Source organism: Coturnix japonica, chromosome 4, assembly GCF_054131305.1.
Source record: "Coturnix japonica strain WE chromosome 4, WE-NBRP24, whole genome shotgun sequence".
In the NCBI taxonomy this organism is placed as follows: Eukaryota; Metazoa; Chordata; class Aves; order Galliformes; family Phasianidae; genus Coturnix; species Coturnix japonica.
In genome coordinates, this window is record NC_140666.1 from 32,627,978 (window position 1) to 32,655,456 (window position 27,479).

General features: G+C 38.2%; 1 protein-coding gene across 3 annotated transcripts in view; it reads left to right on the forward strand.

Annotated features, from left to right (window-relative positions):
• LOC107313128 (uncharacterized) overlaps positions 1–27,479 on the forward strand; it is a 542,029-nt gene that overhangs the window by 357,769 nt on the left and 156,781 nt on the right. For all 3 annotated transcript variants that reach the window (XR_014945262.1, XR_014945263.1, XR_014945265.1), the window contains exons 5-6: positions 24,362–24,561; positions 26,491–26,562. The gene's annotated coding sequence lies outside the window, so the exon portion shown is untranslated. The remainder of the gene's footprint in view (positions 1–24,361; positions 24,562–26,490; positions 26,563–27,479) is intronic.

A 27,479-nucleotide genomic window follows, 5' to 3' on the forward strand; every position in this document is an offset into this window, starting at 1 on the left:
GAGACATTTATTTGCTTCAGAAGGGAGCAAAAAGATGGAGTGAACTGGTATTTAGACATTCAGATGTTTACTCTGGAGACACAGAAAACACTTTTTCCAGATTACTGAAAAGGCAGCTATGAGGCAAAACATTAGCACTTGTTTTTTGTTGGGTCTTTATAGAATGTGGAACAATGAAAGTGAAAATAAAACAACCTGCAATCCTTTTACAGTGATCTCTTAGGGCAAATGTGCAGCCATGCAGACTTCACGTGCCACCTCAAAGAGTAATCTGTTGTTTGCACTTACTGTACTTAAGGAACTGTTTGTAAGGCTTTTAAATTAACTGTCAACTTAATGTTAATTATTTCTTGTACTTGTGTTTAGATAGCAGTGAAACTGTGGTGAAATGTATCTCTAAGTATGGTCTGGCCTGTGCTGGTTGAAGTCATTGCGATCTGCTGACTTGTGTCTTGTGATAATGGAGCAGGTTCCTGCTGACATTCTGGCTCTGAAGGGTCTCTGAACAATGTACACGTCTATAAACTATCAAAGTAAATTCTCTTAGAGGAAACATCAGTGTTTCATTCAAATATCATGGAACCCATTCTGAATTGACTAGTGCATTGGTTTGGTGACTTCAGTCACATCTTTTCATCCAGCACATTTGTGGTATCTTATGAGTCTCCTTGAAGAAACAAGGAATTGTGCATCACTGTGTTTGAAATCTGAGCTCAGTTCTTCTTCCAAGGAGCATGTGTATGAGAAAGGCAGACTAAAGAAGTAGCCAAAAGATTTCCTGTCTGCATCTATTGAAAGGAAGTAGTCCTTTTCCAGTTCCCAACTAGCTGTTCTGGCAATTGTCTCAGTTTCTTACTACTGTAATAGGCACCTGCATTTCTGCAGACTGAGGGTGGGTGATGATTTTTCATTGCACAACATAGCTGATAGCAGATTTCTTAGCAAGGATACCACACAAAAAGGATGAGGGCTTGGAAATCTGTTCTCCAGAAAGATTAATCATCATCACTTACTTAAACCCTAAACTTGATGGGCTTTAGAAATGGATATGTGTTCTTGTCTTTCTAATGTTCTATTCAATAAGACCGTTGCATCAGCAGTCTTGCCATTTTGTCTTCAGCTCACGTATTGTAGACATGCCCACTTTGAGACTGCTTTTGGTAATCCTATTTTACAGCTACTATTTGATACACTGTGAAACATCGGTAACTTTATCCTCAGCTCTTCTACCTCCTGCTTCTTACATCACAGTTGCCCATTTCATCTAAACTAGTAATCTATCAGCATAAATGTGTAAATCTGTATTTCTGTCAATCGCATCAGTGCAAATAGATAACAGTGGATATATTCACAGTGTGAAGAGTTTAATTGTAGTTTTCCTATTACCTGACAGAACCAGAGAGAATGAAAAACGCAGAATAGTTTGAAGTAGAAAAGCTTACATATGTCTTAAAATTTTAAATACAGCATTTAAATGAATTTATTTCCCCAAAAAGATGTGGTACCATTACTAAAAGCAGTTATTGCTCTTGTATCCGTGCACCAGTTGATGAAAACATTACATGGTAAAAACCTACTAAGAGAGCTTTTTTAAAACATAGTCTTAGTACCCATAAAAGGTTGATAATCATGTTTGGATTTAAACATAACAGCTCATGGTATCTGAGAGCTAATAAAGCTTTTTGGAATCTTCGTAATCAGAAATCCTGGACTGATCTTGGAAATGTGGTGGCAAATAGAGCTGTGGCTAGAGAACACTAAGCACTAAGAATGAAGCTATAAACAGAGCCATTACTAATTTTTATAGTTTTCCTAATATGGATTGTTGCATAGAGTATTCCTTAAGCTGCCAAGATGATATAACCACACAGAGCTGCAGTTTCAAAGAGTACATTCTGAGGGCTCACTATGGTGCATGTTTCTTCTTATATTGTGTCTGTTCCTTTTTCACTATGTAAATAGCTTCTAACGTCTCTTCTTTCCTCCTACCCTTCCAACAGTGGCCTTTGTAATGTGAAAACAGGCACAAGCCTGTTTTGATGAAGCTAAAATAACCCACCTCAAACTTGAACATCTGCAACCTAACCCTGGGTCTGAAATTCATCTCAGATGTGTGGTGAATTTTGATTGCTTATATTCTGTGTGCTTTCGTTTGTTTTGTTTTACTGCTGTTAGGGCAGGCCCTCAAGTTTTTATATGCAAATGGTAACCAAGATGGCAAGGAGAAGAAGCCTTATTCTTCTTGCCTTTCCCAGTGAACAGCTGCTGTTGCATTTACTGCACAAGTTTCTTCAGGTGAATAACACCAGGAATTAGGTGTTGAGGCAGAAGCAGTGGGGAACAACACAAGCAGTTATCCACAAAGCCTCCCAGCTATGTTGACTTCAAGGTCTGCCGTGGTCTGTTTACAGTTGTGTACCCATAAACTGCTGCTGCCCTTGGCAGAGGCATTTTGATGCACAACACCTGTTATCACAGTACATTTGAAGTGCACTTAATCTGCTTTATTTGTTCTCAGACACTTATAGTTGCTCTTTGTGGGTTAAAAGAGACTTCTTCGGGTCTTCTGCTTTAGGTAGGTACAAAGAATCAGAGTGAATTCACAGAGCACATCAAGAATTACAGGGTAATTTGTGTGTAGCAATGCAAAATTCAAATTATTTCCAGTCATACTTAGCAAGAAGAAATAGAGGCTTTAAAAAAAAAAAAACACAACACAGTTTAGGTAACACTGCTGTTGATGTTGCCAATGCACTCTTTAACTTAAGCCCTTTGTGGATATGAGCTACAGAGCATTATTCATGTGCATTCTGCTTTGTTCTCAATCTTCTCCCCTTCCATCAAGAATCAGTGTCTGCCTTGCTCCAATTTATAGGAGGGAGAGGAGTTTCTTTGATGTATGTATACCCAGACTGAGATTAAGAAACAGGGGTTCAAATGTTGGTCCGAACAGTTTAACTACAAACCTTAACCAGGGAGCTGGGGAAGGGGAAGATGGACACAATTATGGATTAGTGTGATGGGAGAAGGGAAGGCAGGTGTTAGAAAAAATTGGAAAGAAGCAAGAATTGCATAAAGCAGGGATAGTCACCACCAGGATCTAGCAGCATCCTGTTGCATGCTGTTCTCATGGTCCAAGGCAAAAGTGCAGAGAGACAACAGCAGCAATGTGGCCAGTCTTAGTCAGCAAGAAGGTGCAGTTACCAGGTAGGTCTGGGAAGAAGCCACAGGGTAAGTCTGGGAGGAAGTAGCAGGTCTCAGGTAGCAGGCCTAGGAGAGTTCATCAGCATGCAGGCATTCCATAGTGAGGGATCTGATGGCAGACACCTTTGGGGAGAGCAGCAGCAGAGTGGTCAGCCTTAGGCAGCAAGCAGATAAAGTGCAGAGCAAGTTCAGGAGGGAGAGGCAGGTCATGAGATTTCTCGTGTCAGAAACCTCTTGTTCTTCAGCATGCAACAGAAACCTAATTTCATGGTTGTTGATCCCTCTTTTATCCCCCTTTTTTCCTGCCTACATGACATCCCTTGGTGCTTGGGTGTCATGTGCATCACCCCCTGAGATGGCCATCTTCCTCAAGATGAACCCACACAAAAGACTGCTTCCTGGACATTAATCTACAGTCTCTCTCTCCTTGCCCCTGGCTATGTCCATCTGCATCCCTCAGACAAAGGATTTCTCAGCCCTTGACCAGGACTTGTCCATCTGCGTACTCAGCAAGCTTTGAGGCAATGGTATAAAAAACTCATCTCTTAGAGTATCACATTTGGTATGTGGTCTGTATTTTGCTGTATATTCTTCTTGCTTCCTGATCACCTCTTGCTTAGTTCCAGACAACTACAGCCACCACATCTTTCAAGAACCCCAATCAGGCTCCTTGTGCAAGCATCTGATCTTATTGTCTCAAAGAGGTCATTATAATTGGAAGAAAGTGACATTGTTGCAATCAGAGTAAGCCTTAAGGTTAAACTATGCATTTGAAAGGTTCTGTGCTGTGTATATACTTAGTAGTAATTTTGACAGGCATAGAAAAATTGGTATTTTTAGGGCTTGCATAAACTGAAAGTGGACTTATTAGTGGCTGACCATCCCCTCTCATACATAGGGACATTAGAAGATTTGTGTGTGGTGATAGCATCAGATGGGAAGTGCATCATTTTAACTCAGGCCAATAAATCATGTTTGTCTCCAGACACATTTCTGAGCATCAGCATCTGAGCAGAATTTCTGTGTAATATTTAACCCATCCCTACACACCTTTCCCCTGGCTGACCTAGGACAGTGGCAATATTAAGAGAAACAGGCAGCCACAGTGTGAAGGTGAATCTTTGTCATCAATGTTTTGCCATGGAATCACCCTGGGGAATAGAAAAAGATCAGCTGCTGCTGTCTGACCCCACTCTCGAACTTCCCCTCCTCGAAGGAACTGCAAGCTATTTGGATCCCAATGGGGAGCTATTGAAGGATGCTTTGGATGTGAGCAATCACTGCCTTCCAGTGGAGAGGGCCCACAGCATGTGTTGAATTTCTCCTGGGCATGGCTCCAGGCAACCACAGTCTCACACTTGGGCATAGATCTTTTGCTGGAGATCTTACCTCAGCTTTATTATTTCTGCTGAATTTTGGCCAGTGAGTTGAGATTCCAACTAGGAGATAGAAGGAAACTAAGTGGAAAGATGTAGAAAACAGACAGGATAAAGGACAGAATAAGCTGAGCAAGAACCAGTTATATTCAGAACTAAAAATGAGAAAGCAGTCATCCATGCCTAAAACTTAACAGGATTATTTTAAACTGTGGCTGACTGTGCATAGAAGACAATCAGAAAACACAATAGCAGTCTCTTAAGTACCAATTAGTGAGCAACGGAAAGTGCAGGCCCAGTAAGGTGAAAAAAAGTGTATAATTTTTTAGGTGTGTGACCCAGGTGTTTCTCTTTTGGAAACAAATTCATTTTGTGGAGAACAAAGAAAAATATTCAGGATGTAGCAGGAAGCTGGAGGCCCACAATAATGTCAACAAACCTGCTTGCCTTAAAAAGAGACTGTTTCTCCAGAATGTCTGATTCAGAGTTTTCTGTGAGGAGGAAAAGCACATATTAATTAGCTGCTTTAAAGATCCAATGTTTTTAGGTTTGGAAATGGTTCCTTCACAAAATGAAAATACCCCAACTTTTAGCAAAGCAGTTCTCTACATTGTAATTCAAATGTGCAAAGCAATCCCAGAATTCCTGCTGACCATTTATTAGGAAGAATGTGTACTGTGAGATCTGAGAAAGTTGTAGTATGACTGCACACATTTACACATTCAAGGAGGCTATTATGTTTCTTCCTTGAGAGAAGCTTATAAAAATGCAGAAGGGTACTTTCATTCAGAAGTATACTGTCACATACTAGGCGGGTTCTTTTTTTATGTCTCTTTTTTTTCCTTTTAGCTAAGAACTGCAGTCCCAAGTCTTACTTGTACCGAGTATATAGATAAACCCACTGTTATACACTCCACTTAAGAAATTGGGCTTGCATTTCAGAGATTAAAAATGTAAAGAGCTGTCCATTTATCAACTGAGCTCTCTCGGTGGGCATCCAATTGACAGTGCCTGCACATAACGCTGTCCTCAGGCTGTTGCTTTCTTTACAGTGTCCTGAGATCTGACTTAACACTCCTGTCTTTCCTATGCACTTCCTCAATTTAAATAATAGCATACAGTAAATTAGGTGTCAGTCTATTTGGCAGGACATTTTTAAAGAGGGTAAAATTATGATTTGCTGTAGGATGGGTAAGTGGCAATTAGGTCAAGCAAAGAATATCACAAAGCAAGGGGATTCATTCCAAAGCACAAAGTAGCAGGACCTGCGTAGCTATCTACTGTCTGCACAGAATCATAAACAAAAGATGTAATAGTGCAGATCCAAAACCAGGCTCCTTAAAATGTACTGCCTTACATGGATATAATGCTGTTTTTTCCTATGAGTACATAGTATTTTTTTTCCTGTAAAACTTTTTATTTTTTAAAATTATTGCAGTGTGCAAATTATGCTCCTATGTGAGTATATATGTCTGCATTTTTCCTGTCTAGAATTTTCTTGGAATGTTGGGCAAGAATGTGAAGACAAAGTGAAAACAAAGTTGTACTGTAAACTGCTGTTTGATGACTGACTAGCAAAAGAAATTCACAAAAATGCTGTGGATAAACACAGCGCTGCATTTCTGTAGTTTAAAATGATGCTCAAAGACAACAACAACGATCAGGCCATAAGTGGCTTGTAGGAAAGGAAATAGATACACGGCAAGAAAAAGCTAAAGATTAAGAGGTTGCTTTTAGTGTTGCTAGTATGAAGGGCATTCAATTTTTCTTTTAATCTTTGTCGGAGGAAAAATCTTTTTTGATAAACTGTGTTTTGACAGAACTCTGAGGGGGTGTCTTCACATTCTTCAGTGTTAATACAGATGAGAGAGGAGGCTATCTGAATCTTAATATTTCTGTGATAGTAGAGGGAAAGGGACAGGTTCCTGGATTTTTTTTTATTTTTATTTTTATTTTTTTTTTGAGACTAGCTATATATAAATATATGAAATACTTCATATCTCTTGTTATGGAAATGAAAAATCAAAGACAAATCACTTTCCTCTTTTTAGAGAATAGGCTAGGAAAGCAAAAATTATACTTAGTGGTTGCCCTCATTTTAGGCTTGAAGCAGAAACTACATTGTGAAATAAATTATTCCTTTTTAATTACTTGCAATAGAAGTTATACCTTTATCTATAAAATCAAAGTAACTGATAGATAAGAGGAATGTTGACGTATTTAATGGCTAAATTGACTTACACCTTGAATTCATGAAACATAGAAGAGAATTTGATCATCTGTTACTACATTGTAGGAGTATGAAAAGCCCTGACACACTGACAGATTGCATGCAACATCATGCTTCTTCTTTGGGGAGAACACTGGTTCTTATTTTGAAAGGTTCAGACACTATTCAAATATGAATATCTATAAAATGCTCATTAGGGACAATAAAAATCATTCTCAGTGACAGCAGTGTTATTAGGTATCATCAGTACTTTGATTAATTTTCATTCTTGTTTGGGAATTTGCCTCTTGAAGAGATGCTGAAGTCAGAGTTCACTTGTCTTTTGGGTTTTTGCTTTTATTTTGAGCAAAAGGGATTTTTGGACAGGGCTGTCTGAAACTTGTAATTGTTCAGGCTTGCATTATGCTCCAAACCACTGGGAACAAGAAAACAAACATACTATCCCAAATGGGCCCAGAAAGCCATCTAAGCCAGAGCCTGGGCTCTAACAGTAGCCAGGAGTTGGATGCAGAAGAGGAAAACAGGACAAATGTAGAAAGATATTGCTGTGCTTATGGTTTTCAGACCCTGGCAATTCTCTTTATGTATGGGAAATTGCTAATCACAGCCTGAACCTCTGATTAATCAGCTGAGGCAAGTTTTGGGTCAGCTGTGGGAGCACAGGTGAGAGTAATTTAGTTGTGCTCCCAAAAGGGGTGGAGCTTGACTTCACCTCATCTAGACCTCATTTAAGGGCTGACCACCACTGAGGCAACATCTCTTGGAGAATGGTCCTTGGTGGAGATTGCTTCAGTGTTTCTCAGCAGACTGAAGGCATCCATATGGGTGAGATTTCCCTATACATTCCATTTTGGGTATTTTCTACCATCTTTATGTTATTGTCACTGTACATTTTATAAAACTTATCAGTTAAAGAAATACTGTTATTTGATGGGGCTTTGTGGCTCAATATTTTAGGATAAGGAGAGACTAGAAAGAAATCTGTTCAGGTATGGTTTGTTTGGTTTTTTTTTTTTCCTATCTGATGAATGTTTCTCGGTTGTAAGGTATTATGGATGTGGTGGTCTCTAGAAAATGGTAGAGGAAGAATCCCTAAGAGTGTTAATATATCATGAATATCTTAGGTTTTTTGGATGATCACTTAAAGTAAAAGGAAGCAAGAATAATTACTGTCTTAATTCTTAATTATATGCTGCCTCACAGGAGTTTACTGCAGAATCACTGTGACTTCATCCCTCCCCTACTTGCAATTGCATTTATTACTAAGTCTTTCAAGGGTAGATTATACAGCTTCTATTTGTTCCAAGTATTTAACATGCAGTTTTACTGAATAAAATTGAAGCATTTTGCATTTTCAATGTAACACTGAAGAAACAAAAAGTTACCTAGATTTTATCATTTAAGAAGCATTGTTTAAAATAAATAAATAAAAATACTTAGTGGATTTGGAGGGGAAAAAAAGATGCTACTTTTTGCTCTCTCATTCTCCTTACCCTAGTCCCTGTCCTACAGGACTTTTACTGTTTATGAGTAAATGCAGGTGTAAATAATAATATGGAAACAAATGAATCATGTATGTAAGATGAAGTTAAATAAGACAATGCTAGTCAAACTGAATACCAATTAATAAAACATATACAATACTTATTTAATTAGATTGAAATATTGATTAAAATCTTTATGAATTATTTAATGTATTGATTTAGTTATAAGCAAAGAGAAATGTTTATGTCTTGGCTGAATGCATATTTAATTGCAGTCAGGTAGGATATCTAGAGAAGAGATGATTCAGAAATTGGTGAGGAATAAGGAAAAGAGTAAATGAGGGCTTTGGCTACCTAAATACATTTAGACACATGTAGATGGAATGCAAGCATGCACATCTTAAATTCTGAGAAACAAAGGGGAAGTGAGGAGGTAAAGGGAAGCAGAAGAGTCTTCAAATAGAGGGTTTGTCAAGAATGTAGCCAGAGAGCTCCGGATGTACTTGATACAGATCTTGCCTGAACCTAGTGAATTGCATATGAGGGTTTCTTATTAAGTAAGTTTGAGCTGCATATTTAAGCAATTTTTACTGAAAGGTTATAACAAGTATAATGAAGACAGCAATTTCTAGACATGGAGATCTCTTCTGTAAACTTTTCAGAACTGAGAATCCAGGCATAATTTTTTTTACTTGGACATTCAGTTTAAAAAGTAGAATGTAGCTGCATGATGATAGTTTAATTACATAAGTTCAAGAGTCTCTACAATGGAACACTGGCCTTCAGTAATCACTCTCATATATTTCATTTTCTGTATATGTAAATGCAAATATATATGTATATAAAAGATATAACATATGTTGTGTTTTTTTTAAGTGCTTTGTAAATCATAACTAAATTTTGAAACCATTTTTCTGCAATAGGATTAGATTTAAAATTGTACAGTGTGCCCAAGGATATACATTTGGGAAGACAAATATCATCAAGATCCTTCCAGTAATTTAGTATAACCTACATGATGTGAAACTTAAGTCTTTTCCTTTCCTGAGATTAGAAGTAACATTGAATTTAGATTCCCTTAAGGGTGGACAAAATATATAATAAATCTTTGTGTTATTACTAATGACTGAGGTCTGACTGAGACCAGTTCAGTCAGGTTTTACTTTAAGTTATGATAGTGGGTTATGAAAGTTAGATATTTTTTTCACTAGAAGACCAGAAAACCTGCATATTTCACATGATCCCATTTGAGATTTTTCTGATCCCATTTTCAGATTTCTTGCCTGATTTTCTGAGGAGAGAGCATTTGCCAAGTTCTTAATTTTTTTATTTTTTTTTTCAGAATCAAATTAATGAATGTCAAAAGTCTCTGTACTTTCCTGCTGTCTATAGTAGGACCTATAGACCTTACTAATATTAGGGAACTAGTGACAGATGTATGTATTCTGCTTTCATGTGCTGTTGTTGTTTGTTGTTTTAATTCTTTTCTAATGTGTGTTCAGACACTTTATTCAGATAAATAAATTGATTCAAATTTCATAAAGTTTGGATCATATGGAACCATTACACCTTTTGAACTCTTTATTTGCAAAGCTGGTATCCTTTCTCAGCTTTTGATAAAAAGGAAGATATCCAGAAGATCATGACAGAAAATTGTGTTGGCAAGGAGGTACATACACTAGTAATCTCACTAGGCGCTTCTTCAAATATTTGTACCTAAACTGGTAATCGATTCAATTTTATTTTGTTCTTTCAAGTTCTGGTTAAATCTTTGTTTAGCAGTAATTACATATGAGGTCTCTGTGAACCACTTTGTAAAGACTGACTCAAATACACTATACCAGTTTGTTACTCAGATCCATAGTCCCATCCATCAAAGAGAACAGAATGACAATATCTTCTTTCTTTGAAACTGAGCTTATGGGCAATACTTCTACCTGTAATCTCTGATCCATAATGATTTTTACCGATGAAGAAGGATTAGACTGACCATTGTATTGTTCCTAGCCATTCTTCAAGTTCTCTTCAAATGTTCAAAGGCTGGTAACTCTCTTAATGTCAGGAATGGCAATGTTGTTAGATATTAATGCTTGGGGAAATGTATCTTTTTTTCATTTTCTTTATGGCATTTGTCTGTAGATGTGGTGGTTTTTTGTTTGTGGGGTTTTTTTGTTTTGTTTTTCTTTTCCCAAAAATTCTAACTTCATCAAGATAGTGACTAATATCCACCCTTATAGCAGATGGAAACATTTTTATTATGATGAATGTATGCCATTTATGCAAATTTGTCCACCCACTGTATCTGTGGATCCAATTTTTCCAACCTTGAATCGTTAGAAACAGTTCTGGCTTCTTAGCCACGTAACAAATAATATTTGTGCATGAAGGATTCTTCTTTAAAACCAACCTGTACTAAATGTTTTTTTTTTTTTTTTCCTGTAGTCCCAAGAGTGTTCTTTCTGAATTACTCCAGAAATACTGAAAAATAGCCATTGTTGAGGAACTAACATGATAAACTATTCTCCTAAGTGTCATTTTCATTATTAAAAAATAAAAATACATTTTCTTTATTTCATAACTAGGCACAGTGTTTCAACTGAGTGCTGACAGTTGTCATTTATTAGAAAACTGTAAGTATGAAGTTCTGGTATTTCTCTGGTGAGAATCATAGAATCACCAAGGCCGGGAAAGTCCTCCAAGACCATGCAGTCCAACTGTCCATCTACCACCAATATTTCCCCACTAAACCATGTCACTCAGTACATCTAAACATTTCTTGAACATCTGCAGGGATGGTGACTCCACCACCACCCTGAGCAACCCATTCCAGCACTTGACTGCTCTTTAAGGGAATAAATTCTTTCTAGCATCCAACCTAAATCTCCTCTGACACAACTTGAGGCCACTCCCTCTTGTCCCATCACTAGTTATGCCAGAGAAGAGGCAGACCCCCACCTTGCCACAACCTCCTTTCAGGTCATTGTAAAGAGTGATAAAGTCACCCCTGGGCCTCCTCTTCCTCAGAGTAAACAATCTCAGTTCCCTCAGCTGTTCCTCACAAGGCCTGTGTTCCAGACCCCTCACCAACTTTGCTGCCCTTCTCTGTACGTGCTCCAGGGCCTTGGTGTCTTTCTTGTACTGAGGAACCCAAAACTGAACACAGAATTTGAGGTGCAGCCTTACTATTGCAGAGTACACATGGTTGATCATGTTTTTGCTCCTGCTTGCAATGCTATTTGTGATTCAAAGCAGGATGCCATTGGCTTTGGTGGTTACCTGGGTATACTGCTGGATCGTATTCAGTCAAGCATTGGCTAATGCCCTCAGGTCCATTTCTTCCATTCATGTTCCAGCCACTCTGCCCCAAGCCTGTATTGTTGCCTGGGGTTGCTGTGACGAAAGTGCAGGAACTGGCACTTAGTCTTGTTGAACTTCATCCCACTGGCCTCAGCCAATTTATCCAGATTCCTATGTACAGCCATCCTACCTACTTCCTCCTAGTTTGTTGTCATTTGTAGACTTAATGAGAGTACAGTCAGTCCCTTTGCCAGCTCATAAAAAAAATATATTCCCCTAGTACCATCTCTGAGTGAATACCAGTCATGACTGGAGTATTTACAGGGAATAATAGTATTTCTCCTTTATTTTCTCCTGTGCACCCTGGAGTAACTAGGATGTATTAGAAGAGGTTCTGGTGAAGTCTGCCAGTAATTTCTGTGCTTGAATGGAATATTATTTGTCATTAAATTGTTGTTTTGAAAATATAGTACATTTCTCTACAAAAGCTGATCGTTTTTTCCAATTTAGGTTTAAATATGAAACATTACTTTGAAGTGTCCCAGGAGCTTATTGAGCACAAAACAACCAGAAGGGAGATAAACCGTGCTTTCGGCTGAGTTTTTAACCCCCATGGTCAAGAGTACTTAGCAGGTAGCTCAGCTTCAAAGAAAAGCTCCAGGTTTCATCTCCAGTATAGCTGTTGTGTTCTAAAGGTAATTTGGCAGCCTTCAAGTTTTTCATTCAGCTAACATGCTAAATTGGGCATTTTAAAGTGAAACTAAAACCTTCTTTGTATTTGTCTGTTTTGAAGTGCTTCTGGGCAAGGTAGTACGGTGTAAATGCTGTCAGAGGACAGCAAAGAAAATACTCCAGTTGGTGTAGGCTTCATTTTGACAAATATATCTTCGGAGTCATAAAGCAAAAAACAACAGCAGACCACTGATAACAGTCATTAACATGCTTATTCAATTTGTACTGAAACTTATTTAGGGAACCAGAGTGGTAAGAGCCACAGTATGATTTATCACTTCTCAATAAACTACTTTGGGATCATTTTATGCTCTTGTAAAAATAAACGTCTGCAAATGACACCCTGGAATGACATAAGAAGTGAGTATTTGCATGATAACTGACTCTATGCATCTTGTCGCTTATAAATTGATGTTGTTAAATTAATCTTAGTTTATAATGGGGGACAAGACTCTAAGTAGGAGAGATAAAATTCCTAATTGCAAAAATCAGACTTGATAACATCCTAATGAATATGAAGCCATGTGCCCATTTTTGAATGACCAGAAATTGGCAGAGTCACCAAGGCCACTGAGTGTGGGTTTTTTGTTTGTTTGTTTGTTTTTTGCCATGTGAATTCTAAACTTTATTAAAATCACTTTGAAATAATTTCCTCTGCTAGAATGCTAATATTTGATCTTTCCAGAAGGCCCAAAGAAATATATGCTAAAAGCTTGTTTGTTTTTTATAGTATTTTTATCCAAACTGGAAAACATGGCCCTTGTAGTTACATACAGACAGTGACACCCACACATACATAAATGAAGATGGTTTTTTTTTTTTGTTTGTTTGTTTTCATGCTGTCATCTTAGACACTTAGGGAAAAGAGCTGGTCAGTCTTTTACCTGAGTCTTTCAGCTCATTTTTAGTGATGTAATACTACTTCCTGTTGTTTGCATAAAAGAAAATGATTGCAATTTGCTCCTCTTTCTGAGTTCTGCCATGCATAATCTTCTTCACCATCTGCATATAATCTTTCATATAGACTACTTATATTATTTATGTCACCAACAGCAGTTGCGATTGTACGTACAAACCCCCACTATAATTGGCTTAGATTTCATAATTCTTTTCATAATTAGTTTCAGTGTTTATGTTACAAGTTTTATGTCAATTTTAAGTTTATCATATGCAATCGGTCCCTAAGGCAATCAACTTTTCTGTGGTAGCTTTTATTATGTCTCTAATATTGCTTTTATGTTGAGCCTTGAAATAATTGATACCCCAAGTAAAAAAGGTTTGTTCCTGTATGTATGGTGGATTGGTTCACCTAGAGTCTGTCTCAAACTCTTTCTATTTCAAACTGAGTAACATGGGAAAAATCAATAAAACCTTGCAGATTTTGCACACTTGAGGAAACACAGTGGCAAAGAGGAGGCAGAAAAGAGAGATCTCTCCTGTGTATCAAAATTTAAGGATCAAGTGCATCCTAAATAAAGTTCAGTGCTGAAACTTTCCAAAGAATTACAAGGAGGTTTTTCATATTTCTTGCCTATCAAGGTTTGTTAAGGGAGCATCCATAGTGTTGTGTAAACATTAGAAAGATAGAGCTGCCTCTGCTCTCTTTTTTTAACAGCCCTTAAATCTGCAAGATTTAGGGATATCTCCCAGAGTAATTGCAGCTTCTTGCAATTCTTTATTCAAGGTGTTGCATTATTCAGAGAGAGTCTGGATTTTCCACTGCAGTGGAGATCCAATGAGCATTTTTCCTTTTTAAGATGTCTTTACAATCAGAACAACTTGGTCTTCTGTCTGTGTAATTGTTTCTTCTTATAGACATTCCAGTACATTTGGGAGGATTCTATGGGATTAAAAATGTTCCTTTTATTTGTTTCTGGCATAGTACACTCTCCTTGTGAACTATACAGAGCTGAGTTTCAAATTTGAGGATTTCAACAGAAGGAAACAGGAGGAGGGTCTGTTATGAGAGCAGATGCTGTCAGAGGAAGATAAGTGGCTTTGAAGTGACTCTGAAGTCACACCAGTGCTTACAGCATTAGTGTGCTGCACTGCCTTCTTCCGATGCAGGTTCAAGGCTGAGTCAGGAAGTGATACAGTTCTGGTCATCTTGCATGTAGAAAGGTGACTGGACATGTAAAATAACCACAACTGTCAAATTAATTATTGATTGCAGTGCGATCTTCTACTAAATGCAAAATTAAAAATTTATATTGATCAATAAATGATGTGACAGTTGTGGTTATTCTCTGTGTTGAGTTGTATTTCCATATATCTGTGTCCTGCTTAGGCTCCTTGAGTGCAGAGACACAGAAGACATAAGATATATAGGACAAGAGGATGGCCTGCCTGTCTTGCTGTCCTCCTTCTTTCCCTCTTTCTTTCCCAGTGTGTCACACTGAGCCCTGTGGGTTCATACCCATTTGGGAATATGAGTGACAGTCTCTAGAGGGGCTCCAGAGGTGTCTTGACATGACCTCTTCCAGCCTTTGGGAACATTGCCACTGAGAGAGCACTGTAGATGATGCTTGCCTCCCTCACCTTGTGCACTGACTTCCCTCCCTTGGAAGAAAAGAGAACCTTTCAGTCTTGTGTTTATTGTGGCCCTTCATGTGTCTTTTACTCGCTATATCTTTCCATTTCATCATGGCAGCATTAAGAAGCATTACTCTTAGCTTGAGATAATTGAAGAAGAGGGGCGGTAAGGAAATTACACTTGTTTTCCTCAAGAAAAAAAAACAAAACAAGGGGACCTGCTTCACTTGCTCAATGCCACAATCAAGCACAGTACCCATGAATTTGCAGTTGAAAATTGTGTTTATGCTGCCTGTGTAAGGTATGGAATCTAAAGGAAGAAAGTGGGCTTTGGATCAGGCTTTAATACTCCATTTTTGAAATCTGTGTGTTTTCTACAGTGTATGGCATACCTTCTTTGCTGCAATGGGAAACAAAGTTTTCTGATTGACAGTCAACTGGTTTTGAATTCTATTATGAAGATAATTTATAGTGTTGTAAGTGTTTTGCAGCTGCTTCCAGGAATGAAATGCATATGATTTATGCATCTGGAAGGGGGGGGGGGGGGGGGGGTGAAGGGAACTGTCTGATCCTTCCTACCATGACAGCATATCGTTTTGAGAAGTAACTGTTTGAGGTTAATTTAGATCACATCAATCTGTATTACTTGACCTTTTCAGAATAAACAGAACCAAAAAGTGACTACACAAAAAAGTCAATCTTAAAGCCAATTATACTAATAGCATCTGATGTGTAAATGGGTGTTTATTATTAAAAAATAAAAAATAAAATCACTGCAATAAAGCTGAGGGGCATTTAAAGACAGGAGATATCTAATTGTAGCATATCCAGTAATGAAATCACAGTCAGCCTAGTTGCTGATTAAGGTTAATTTGAATCACATCAATGTGGATTAAGTTGGCCTTTGCAGAATGAACAACACCTTTGTGCCAACATGATCAATTAGTCCCCTTAACTTCATACGTCTGCTTGGAAAGGTTAGATTTATTAGTTATCAGGATAACCAGATAGAGATTAAAATCTCAGTTTTCTGCACTTTTTTTTTTTTTTTTTTCCCCAGCACAGCCTAAGGAAAAAGAGAAGAAAATATGAAACTTTAAAAATCACACTTCAGCTTAATGTTTTATCTAATAGGCTTGAAAAGTCATCTTTATTCTAACATTAGATAAAAGGCCGGAGACTGGACATAAAATTGAATTGTGTCACTGTATCTAGAAAGTACTGTATGTGCTTACACTTCTACACTAATTTTCAAGAAGTCTTCTCCCAAATTCATTGCTGCTGCAAATTCGTTTTACAAAGAGGAATTTCACCAGAACTGAGCATGCTAGGTCAAATCTGTTTTTTTGCATTTAGTTTTCTCCTCATCATCCACCCAGTACTCGAGGATGTGAAATGAGGGGAGGCTGTATGTAGAAATGAATGCTGTTAAAGACTCCAGTATGGACACAGTGGAACCCCAAGTGCAGACTGTGATTAGCCAGGACCATTACTGTGGTGATGTTTATCCCAAAAGGTTATAAGGTCTGATTGTTTCACATATCTCTCTGCCTGTTCCCCAACCATAGAACAAACCTGTGGACTGTAGGAAAGTTGTATTATATGTCTTGCAAAATTCTCAAGAAAAGGATTTTGAATGTTGTATGAGTGACTTTTCTGGTTCAGACTGTAAGACTAAGCAATCCCTTCTTCACCTTCTATATAATGATGCCACCTTTTGACTTGCTATTAACAAGCACTCAAAAAATCCCAATTCCAGTTGCACAGGCTCACTGACAAGCACTCCTTACCCCATAAACTGTAATTCAAGGCTACGCACATTTGAAGAGTCAATGGTAGCAGCGCTGATGAATTTGACAAATATGCTCAGGACTTGAAAGCATATACTAGATTAAAGTTCCTGTAAGAATATTGTGTTTCCAGGGTGTAAAAGATACAGTTTGATTTAGCAAATCATAGAATCACAGAATCATACAATGGCCTAGGTTAGAAGGGACCTTAGAGATCATCTGCTTCAATCTCCCCACAATAGACAGGGTTGCCAACTCCCCGGGGTCCCTCCAACCTGGACTTAACACTTCCAGGGATGGGGCATCCACAACTCCTCTGGGCAGCCTGTTCCAGTACCTCATTATCCTCTAAGGAAAATTCTTTTTCTTAACATCTAACCTAATTTTCTCCTGTTATAGTTTAAAGCCATTCTCCCTTGTCCTCTATCACTATTAGACCATGTAAAAAGTCATTTTACATTCCTTCAAGTACTGGAAGGCCACTATGTGGTCTCCCTGGAGCCTTCTCTAAGCTAAACAAACCCTTAACCTTTCTTCATAGGAAAGGTACCATTTCCTTTCTTTCTTGGTACAGTGTAGCATTGCTGGGCAGTTGGTGTAATACGAAAAAAGGCACCAGCTATTTGATTGTGCTAGAGTATGTCTTTATTTATTTATTTATTTAAGTGTGTTTGTTTGTTTTAATAGTAAGATAGCTGTAAGATATCATCTGAAGCCAAACTGTTTTCAGTAAAGCTGAGAGAAAATAGTGTTATTTTCATCATTTTCCCAATGCCTTCCAGAAAAGCCAGCTTGTCTAATAGCTACAGTGATTGCTCATTAGGTAACTAATGTTAAAAAGTTCCCTCACATGGATGTCTTCAGTTACACTTCATAGTGTAACTTCATGAATCTGTGTCAATACTTCATTGCACATTTATGTTGGTGGCTACAAATGTGCAGGCTAACAAATTCTGAAAGAATGAGCCTGTCATTGGTGCCATACCATCTAAATGCAGCTGTATTTCTTTTCAAACCAAATTAATATCTGTACAATAGTAAACTGTAACAGTAATGCTCTTTTTCTCCCACCTAGCCAAAAGAACAGCAGTGTGCAGTCCTGTGGTGGTCAGGGAAACCACCACTGTTTCATTACGTAGGTCAGCGGCCATAGAAAATGTGCATCTTCATTTTCTGTAGTAAAACCAGACCAATTAGAATGTAAGAGGTTGTATAGCAGGAATAGAGAAAGTAAATATTTTCTGGTGTGCTTAAAATAGTATATGATGGAAATTTTTTAAAAACTTTTCCATTTCATAGAATCATAATCAACTCCCTTCAGGAAGCTGCAGAGTGCAATGAGGTCTCACCTGAGCCTCCTCTTCTCCAGACTAAACAATTCCAGCTCCCTGAGTTGCTCCTCATAAGACTTGTGCTCTAGACACCTCACCAGTTTTGTTGCCCTTCTCTGGACACATTCCAGGGCCTCAGTGTCTTTCTTGTAGTGAGGAGCCCAGAAATGAACACAGTATTCTGGATGCAGCCTCACCAATGCTGAATACAGGGGGATGATTACCTCTCTGCTCCTAGTGGTCACACTACGTCTTACACAGGCCAGGATGCCATTGGCCCTCTTGGCCACCTTGGCACACTGTCAGTTCATGTTCAGCTGAATCCAGCCTATCCAGATCCCTCTGAAGGGCCTCCCTACCCTCAGGCAGATGAACACAACCTCCCAACTTGGTGTCATCTGTAAACCCTAATCTAGGTCATCAATGAAGATATTAAACAAGATGGGCCCTAATGCCGACCCCTGGTGGACACCAATTGTATTGGGTTGCCAGCAGGACTTAACTCCATTAACTTTTACCTGCTGGGCACAGCCCTCTACCAAGTTCCTTACCCAAAGGAGGGTATGCCTGTCCAGGCCAGGGGAAGCCAATTTCCCCAGGAGAATACTGTGAAAGACAGTACCAAAGGCTTTGCTGAAGTCTAGGCAGACTACATCAACAGCCTTTCCCTCATCTACCAGACTGGTCACCCAATCATAGAGAGAAATGAGGTTGGTCAAGCATGACCTGCCCTTCACGATACCGTGCTGGCTCGACCTAATAGATATTGATAAGCAAACCAGATAAATGGAGGCAGTAGGGTCTGGGAGGTGAGGTACTTAACAGGAAACACTTCTCATTGTAACCACTGCAATCACATTCTAGGGTATTCTGCTCATTTGCAATCACAAAATAATCCTGTTGTAATTAAAACATTACTTACATGGAAATGGAAAAGAAATGGTTAATTTTACTTATTCTGGTGCCTTGCAAGTGGCATTTCATCTATTTTTAAGGTATATTTATTATTACTGTCATATCTAGAAGACCAGGATAAAGCATGAATCCTGATCTGCAGGCCTGATGTGCCTATTCAGTCCAAGGAGATTGCTTGTTATACTGCAGATATTTACTCTTCACCCTGTCCCTTCCCAGCCATCTGCTCTGCTTCTCTCAGTTGGAACCCAGGCAAACAGCAAGTGTCACTTGTGCCATCAGCTCCTACCAGCTGAGAGTGCCTGATTGCCCACTGGTGGTTCAGGCATTAAAGGGGGTTGCCAGCAGCTGAGCACCAGCAGTCATGTTTCCCACACGTAGGAGTCACTACAGCCTTCTCAGAAGGCTGACATACTTTGGCCTGGTCAGAATTGTCAGTGCATGCTGTATCAATCTGAACTGGAGATGTGACTTGTTAACTTAGTGGCATCTAGAAGAGACTCTTCAAATAGCAGCATATGTTTTGAGAATGAATGTGTTCCATGCATAAACACACATGGAACTGCCTTAAAACGTCAGCGGCTGAATGCTCGTTCTGCACATTAAGGCTGGGAATATAGAAATTTATCTATTGTTTTAATTTTTATAAGTGGTATTAAAACCAGTTATATATTCTTACTAGAATCTCAGTATTACCACTGAAATGATGCACTAATTTCTACATGAAGGGGGTCCTGCAACTCAACTCTATGACAGGTTTGCTTTGTAGAGGAGCCAGTTACACCATTTCTCCTTTTAGCTGTGTCACTGTCTGACATATTATAGCAATTGCCTGGAAGAAAAAATAACACCACATATGATTTGCTGATGATATCCAACTTGATACTTCAGGCAGACATTTTGGAATAAATTGGTATTCTTTTTTCATGTAATTTGGTTTGCTACTGTTGCCTCTTTTCTGTACAGTCCAACAAATGCATTCTGTATATAAGACTCCTCAGGATGGTATTGGGACATAAATATGGAGTCAGCAAAAGCGTAAAACACTGTGGCTGTAAAACTGAAACCTGCAAATTCAGACTGGCGTTATTCACTTGTGCCTGATGGTACTTGAAACACAAAGCACACTAAACAAGTGTCTCTTCAGGCTCACCAAGAAGACAAGGGGAAAGAACTAAAGCAAGGGAGTAAGTAGAAAACAAAAACATCCAGGACTGAACTCTTCTCAGCAAATGTACAACCTCTTTGACTTTAAGAGAAGAGGTTGTAAATTAACATCAAACAAGTAATCAAAAGGTTTTGTCTTTTTAGTATGTGAATTAACTATTTTTGTAGATTCAATCATATATATATGTCACATACAACCAAACAATTGCATATATTCATACGTCCAGATTCTATAAGTCATTCATACTTCAAGAATGCAGTCGTTATGTCAGTGTTACATAGCAAAAGAAAACCATATATTTTGTAGTGGCTTCACAACAGGCTTTAGCCCCTCCTCCTCTCTTATACCATTTTTTTTTTTTTTTCTGCAGTGAGCAATCTGAGCTGACTTTCAACAGGGACCTAGTACGACCGAAAGGAGATCCTGAAATGTTAACAAAAGGGAGATTCATATGTAACAACTCTGAATCCTCTGATTCTTCCTTTATATGTTACACTGGTTAGGCTGTATTTTTAAATGAGGCAAACTGTGGTTGACAAATAAGATACCCTGAAGGCTTTCCAGCTCTTTTGCATATCAGCTTTCTTCTTAGGAAATCATACAAACAAACAAAAGAAAAAAAACCAAAGAAACAAAAACAACTCTCCAAATAACAAAAAAATACTGGAAGTTATTTTTAATAAGAATAGGCTCAAGTCTTATAAAGCTTCATACTTAAATTTTGATTTTTTAAATATATTACTTGTTTTTCCTTTATGAATGGAAGTTTTTACAGCTTCTTGGAAAATGCAGCAAATACTCAAAAGGGAAAAGAGTGAAAATGTAATGGATAAAGACTTGCAGTTGTCACCAGATGATAATAAAAGTTAGAGCACACTGCTCCAATCTGGTACCAAAGCTTGGGCAGAAAACAGTGCAGTGATGGGTTTCCATAGCAACACACATCTCCTGCCCCATCCCACATGTAGATCTGAGCACTATGATTATTAGCTCCTACATTGTGACTACAAAACACAGGAATTTATCGCAAGGATGGGGAGAATACTCAAGAGGCATAAAATTACATGAAAGAAGAATTGTGACAGTCAGATAATGCTGCATAGTCATCAGACCCCGCCACCCCCCCACCCCCCCCCTTTCCCCCCCGATCCCCAGCACTCATCTTGAATGCAGGGTCAGAGGACTTGTGTCATAAGCATCCTGTGGCCAATGCTGCTCAGCCTTTTATTCATAAGGGTTGCCTTGAGGTTCTCCCTTTCCCTTCCAAGCTGATGTGGTGTTCCTTGACTTCCATGGAGTGGATAAATATGCTGGGGCAGAAAACATTGTTTTGCTCAGAGTTTCATGCAGTGTTCAACACAGTATGGCCTTACACTGCAACCAAGGCTGAAGGGCTCCAGAGCTATAATGAAGCCATGTCACCTCCTCCAGTGCTATACAGTACTGTAATTTGCAGCAACTTTGAGTTACGGCTGTGCTGCACTTTATCCTCTGCCATTCTTTCTCATTAAAATAAGATTTCCAACCCTGTTGTTATCACAGTTGAAGCAATGAATAAAAATACTGTAGTGTATTTCATATGTATATCTGTCTATGTATTGCTGAGGTTGTTTAAGTAATGGATATTTTATGATTTTCAATAAATATACAGGTTTTCACTTTTAATAAAGTGAACACCAAAGAGAACACCAAAGACAACCAACCTAAAATCTCTTGTCTGTATAGCATTAAAATTCTTAGTCAGCTATTTTCCTTTGATTTTTCTGCGTGACCAATAGATTAATACCTAACAGCTGCCATTAACACACAATTTGGACAGAATTGTTCATGACACTTTGCAGCAATGTCTTTCTGTCATTTTGAACTCCCTGTGACCCACATATGTCTCCTTACTCTTCAGCAGTTGAATCAAAAATTACACTATGTTGATGAAGCAAGAGCAGGGAAACACACATATGCATTTGCTTTTAAGCCTCAGAGTTGTCTGAATACAGAAGAAGCCTGTAGCAATTTATACCCTGCTGAAATACAGTTATCTTAACTGATATATGGGGATTACCATAATATTTCCTATTAAGCCTATGTGATTTGCCTTTCATTTCCATAGATAAAAAATGGTAATACATTATCACCAGTGACATTGCAGGCACTGACTTTAGCTATAAATGTAAAAATCTAGCTGTATACATAAATAACGATATGATCATTGCTGTTAGGTGCTGCTGATGGAGGTGTTCAGTCTTAGCAGCCCAAGGTTACACTAAGCATATTAAACCTTCTAGAAATTTACTTTAAAGATGCTCCTAGTTGAAAATACCTTAATTAGCACTACCAATTCAAAAGTTTACCGGATATCATCATCAATAATTCTAAGTCAACTAACACCATGAATCAAAATACAGAGACAGCAAATACTATATATGATGTCCCTGTAGCTTTTTAATTCATGAAGAGTGACAAATACATGACATTAAGATGGTGCTCAATCACTGTTCATTTTCCTCTGTTCCTCACCGCATAACAGAATGTGTTATGCATTAAATTCATTACCACTCACCTGGGCTGCTTGTAGGAAACTTCTTTTTACAGTGTAAAAATACAACATCAGGGACATTACATGACTTAAATAAAGTGCTTTCTAATACACACGATGCTGTGATTATTTTTCTTCCCAAATTGTCACTTAGTTTTTTGTCCCTGGAAGTACACTGCAACTTTACTTCTGCTCTCCTATTCCATCCCCTTTACTTGCCGCAGTAATACAGTCTCATCCCACCTCTGTAGCTGAATTACTTTGTTTATTGAAGAATGAAGATTATAGCCATCTGACATGAATTTTTATTTTTTCAGTCAAATTATGTAAATCCCTCCTTGTATAAACCCAGTCTATTGCCTGAAAATATAAAGCTGTCAAAACTGAGAAAGAAAACAAACAAACAGATAAATAAACAAATAACTTTCTTATGGACTCTTAGGGAAAGCACCCTTTCTAAATTCCTTGAAGATTAATTTTTATAAGGAACAAACCATTCTTCCAAGGAATATTTCCTATGTTCCTTACGTACATTTTGAAGTCAATCTGAACGTGTCAGGTGACCTGCCATTCCCATGCAAGCCTTGCTTGCATATCATATTGGAACAGATACTGTTCCTGGTGAAAAAGAAACCTTCCTTTTCAGCCAAAGTAATAGATTTTATGCCAAAATGCCACTTGAAGAAATTACTCTGAAGAAAGAAATTGGCAAGCAAGGAAATCAGGTGTTTGTATGATACTTGGACTTAAGCAGCAACTTCTGGAGCCAGGATGTGAGAGGGATTATTGGAGTTTGGTGAAGAATTTGAATTGCGGCCAATGAAAACTGAACAGAATTTTTGTAGTGTCAGACATCTTCCTTGTGTCTCTGTATGTTGGATAGCTTTTATTATATTAGCTTTTGCGTATTATCTACTGTATTATGTCAAAAATGATGTTACATGTTAAATGCAGATAGTGCCAAGGATAGAAACGAAGGAAAGGAATTGCTGTTTTCTAAATGCACCTTCCACATCTGCAGAGCAAATTTGAGTGTGAGGACTCAGTTTGTTATGAAGCAACATATTTAAAGCATAGAACTGGACATTAATACCTGGAGAGGTAGATTACCCTAGTTTAGTTATAGAATGGAAGAGCATTTCCTGGGACTCAGGATTTTGTCAGCCAAACGTTTCCCTCCACTGCTTTGCCAAAGTGATATGATGTTATTATCATTCCACTGCTTATCACTGGAACTGCTGATGAGAAGTGTTCAAAGGTGACAGTATAAAGGAACCTAGTATTTGTTACAGATACTGTCCAGTATTGCATGGAGAATACCTGAGAATATTGTGGTAGCTGTTGAAAATGAAATATTTAATTTCAAATTACTGGATTTGTAAAAAATATTGAAGATACATTTGGGATGAAATAGACTGCTTGTGTCTTGTGGTATAGCCTATATAATTGCATATGCTTATCTAAGAGATGATGCTTATATTATTCCATCATCAACAATCTAGCTACCATGAATTTTCTGATGTTTCCAAAGAAGAGCAAGTGATGAATATTCAGCTTAAATCACACAAACAACTATTATTTACTCCAATTTTTTTTTCTACCATTCACTTGCTCACACGTTCACTTGCCTTTTGTGCTTATTCGTAAAAAAATGGTGATGTAATCATGTACCATTTAACAAGAACATCATACAGCTGCATGACCCTATTTTAAATATGGTACTTCAAATTATTTCAGTTTCATTACTGTTTTCTTCCTTTTGTGAACAGAGCTAAGCAAAGAGCTATGGAATGACCTTCAAATTGTGTGAAAACAAACTTGTGTCAACACAAAACTGAATGAGAAAAGAGCGTGTGTGCCTGAGCATTTCTGAATGAACAGTGTGGAGATGTCCACTCCCACTGGCTCCAGGACTGGATATCCCACGGCACACCATGCAGCCATCTGCTGGCATCTCTGCATCTGTTTGGTGAGTAGTGTAGCCCTGCTCAGTCAGAGCAGCAAGCTGTGCTATAGCAGGCACTTTGTGGAAGTGACTGTTGTGCCCTGGGGGTGCATCTGCTTGAGTCCTGGCCTAGGCAGCAATTTTCCAGTTTGGAGCAGAAAATGCTTTTCACAGAGCAGATGCTGTGCTGGTTCTGCACAGTAGTGTTTTCACTCTGCTTCTAGAGAGCTATTTTGTTGCTTTCCACATCTCTTCCCTGATTTCTTCCCCCACAGAGATGTAGTGTAGGAGCAGTTCCATTCTAGAAAAACATCTATGGAAGCATGAGTTTGCTTTTTCTTTTCTTCATTTTATTCATCCTCCTTGACCTGTCCAATAAATAAACCATAAATAGAATGTGAAATAAAATCAGCCTTTTTCCTTGATAGTTTTATGGAAATGTTTTTGATAACACTTATTTGCTATAAAAGCACTGAAAAGTTTTTATCATATGAACGAATGTACACATCTGTCTAATCGAACCATACCTAGTGCACTAAGTGTTTTGAAAATGATCATCTTACAGAGCTGAATACAACCTTGAGCAAAAATATTGGGATGGGAAATAAATTGCCTATTCTCATGTAACAATATATTAAAAATGTGTAAGTATAATATGTGTATATTGAATGTGAAAGTGTATTTAATCATATTGATCCAAGCCTTGCATTCAAATAAATAATTCTTGTTTAATGAAAGAAATCCTACAGCATGGTAATAATAAGCTGTACGAGTTAGAAAACAAATGTGGTGATTGATGAACAGCCAAACTAGCCAGGGTGGGTTTCCTACTGACTGATGAAGAATCGTTTTGTTGAGGGGTGTTACGGGGGTACTACATAGGTCTCATGCAGAGCAATTGCTCTCCTGCACGGTCCCCGTATGGGAAATTGGTAATCACAGCCTGAACTTCTGATTAATCAGCTGAGGCAAGTGTCAGGTCAGCTGTGGGAGCACAGGTGAGAGTAATTCAGCTGTGCTCCTGTAAGGGGTGGACCCTGACTCCAGCTCCTCTAGACCTCATTTAAGGGCTGACAAACACGGTATGTCTTGGAGATTGCTCTCTGGTGGGGATTGCCTCAGCACTTCCCAGTGAAGGCATTCACATTGGTGAGTTTTTCCCTATACGTAACCTTTTGAATATCTGTTACCATCTTTGTATTATTCCTCTTTACAGTCCCCTTCTACAGGTGGCCTGACAATTGGCTTAGCTTAACCTCAGCAGGGCATGTGAGCTGGTATATCAATAAAGTGATGGGAGCCTTTAATACTGTGGAACTTTCTAGAAAATATCACTGGGCTGATTTTGAGAGCTGTGGTTACTTTAGGTGCTTACAAAATGGCTGCTAATAGTAGGCATAAAGGCCTAAAATAAGCAGTGGAACTTGTATCCATCATTTATATTTTATGGAAAATTAGTCTTGCTAAGCAAACTCTGTGGCTTTTTTTGTTTCTTTGTTTTTGTTTAAACTGTAAGTTTATTGAAAATAACTGCATTGACTTCTGTAGTTTGGTGTGTGACTTCATTCAGAAATGCATTCTGCTTAGGAAAACAAAGAAACTCACCATGCATACTCAGCATAAAACACCTCTAGCAGCAATTTAGATACCTACACCTGCTCACAGGGAAACACCACTGGTTCTATGAGTGATAATGTGAAACACCTGAGAGTTGGGGAGGATTTTTCTGTCAGTGACAATGGAAGTGGAAAGGATATTGCTAAAGGGGAAATGGGGATTTTATACCTATGTTTGTTTATTTATCTATTTTATTTACCTTTTTTGCAGGCTTTACTTAAATTGAGATGGAGCAAAAGTGAGAAAATGAGCACAGCTGGTGTCTAATGAGAGTCCAGAGATGTTTTGGTGGGGTCACTTCCCAAGATGATGACTTACACCTGCTCTCTGTTGCAGGATGCTGACACGTGGATAGGAAGGCAGTATCTGGTGCTGTATGTGAAGACATGACTGAGCAGAAAATTGAAGGTATGTTTGATAGATGTATATTTTAAATCAGTTTTGAAATAATGTTCAAGTTATGCAAGATAATTTGCTTTGTGGCTCCTAGATGCAGGTAAAAGTGCTCCTGCATGCAGGTAGCGTCTGTTCTAGAGTTCTTTGGATTTGATTGAGTATAGCTTCTCATGTAAGAAGTGAAGTGAGGAACTGTCTTGTATGTCTGCGAGTATCTTTATTTTAGTTACAGCCTCTTACTGACCTCATGTTGCTCTAAATTTTAAAAGGTCTTTGTAATGCTGAGTAATGTGGTTTAAAGAGACTAAGCTTTGTGGGTATATGTATATACCACATGTATGGCATACATGTATTAATTGGTCTTATTTTTATGGGATGGAAGTACTTGGCTGGCTTGAGGTTTTGTTCTTGTGCTGTTTTTCTAAACTCTCTCTCTATTCAAACCAGTAGCAAATAAAGACTTGAATTTTCTAGTGTTGTGCATCATCTTAGCTTCTTGAATAATTACTTTTTGTGGCTTAAAACCTATAAATCTATTCTTCATAGGATATAAACCTAATTCTGCAACCAAAATAATATTACATGCTATTGTAATTTTTTGCACAACATCCATCAAACTTGAGGAGACTTCCAATATCCACCTCCAGACTTCAGCTGTATCACTGTAAAGGTTTCCCAGAAATGTGTAAGATCTCTTTGAAGTTTTCATTCTTTTTGTTCGTGGACTATAATTGGAGGTGACTGGGGATGAAAGAGGGGGAGTCTTAAGGCCACAGTGCAATGGGAAGTGAGTCCAGTAGGTGTGTAGTCAACCCTTTTGTACATATTACTGCTCTTCTAAAGGGAGTACCACAACTTATGAAAATAGTGGAATGCAGTAACATTGCAATATTTTACTTTCTCCACAGTGAAAATATAAAAGCAGGAGA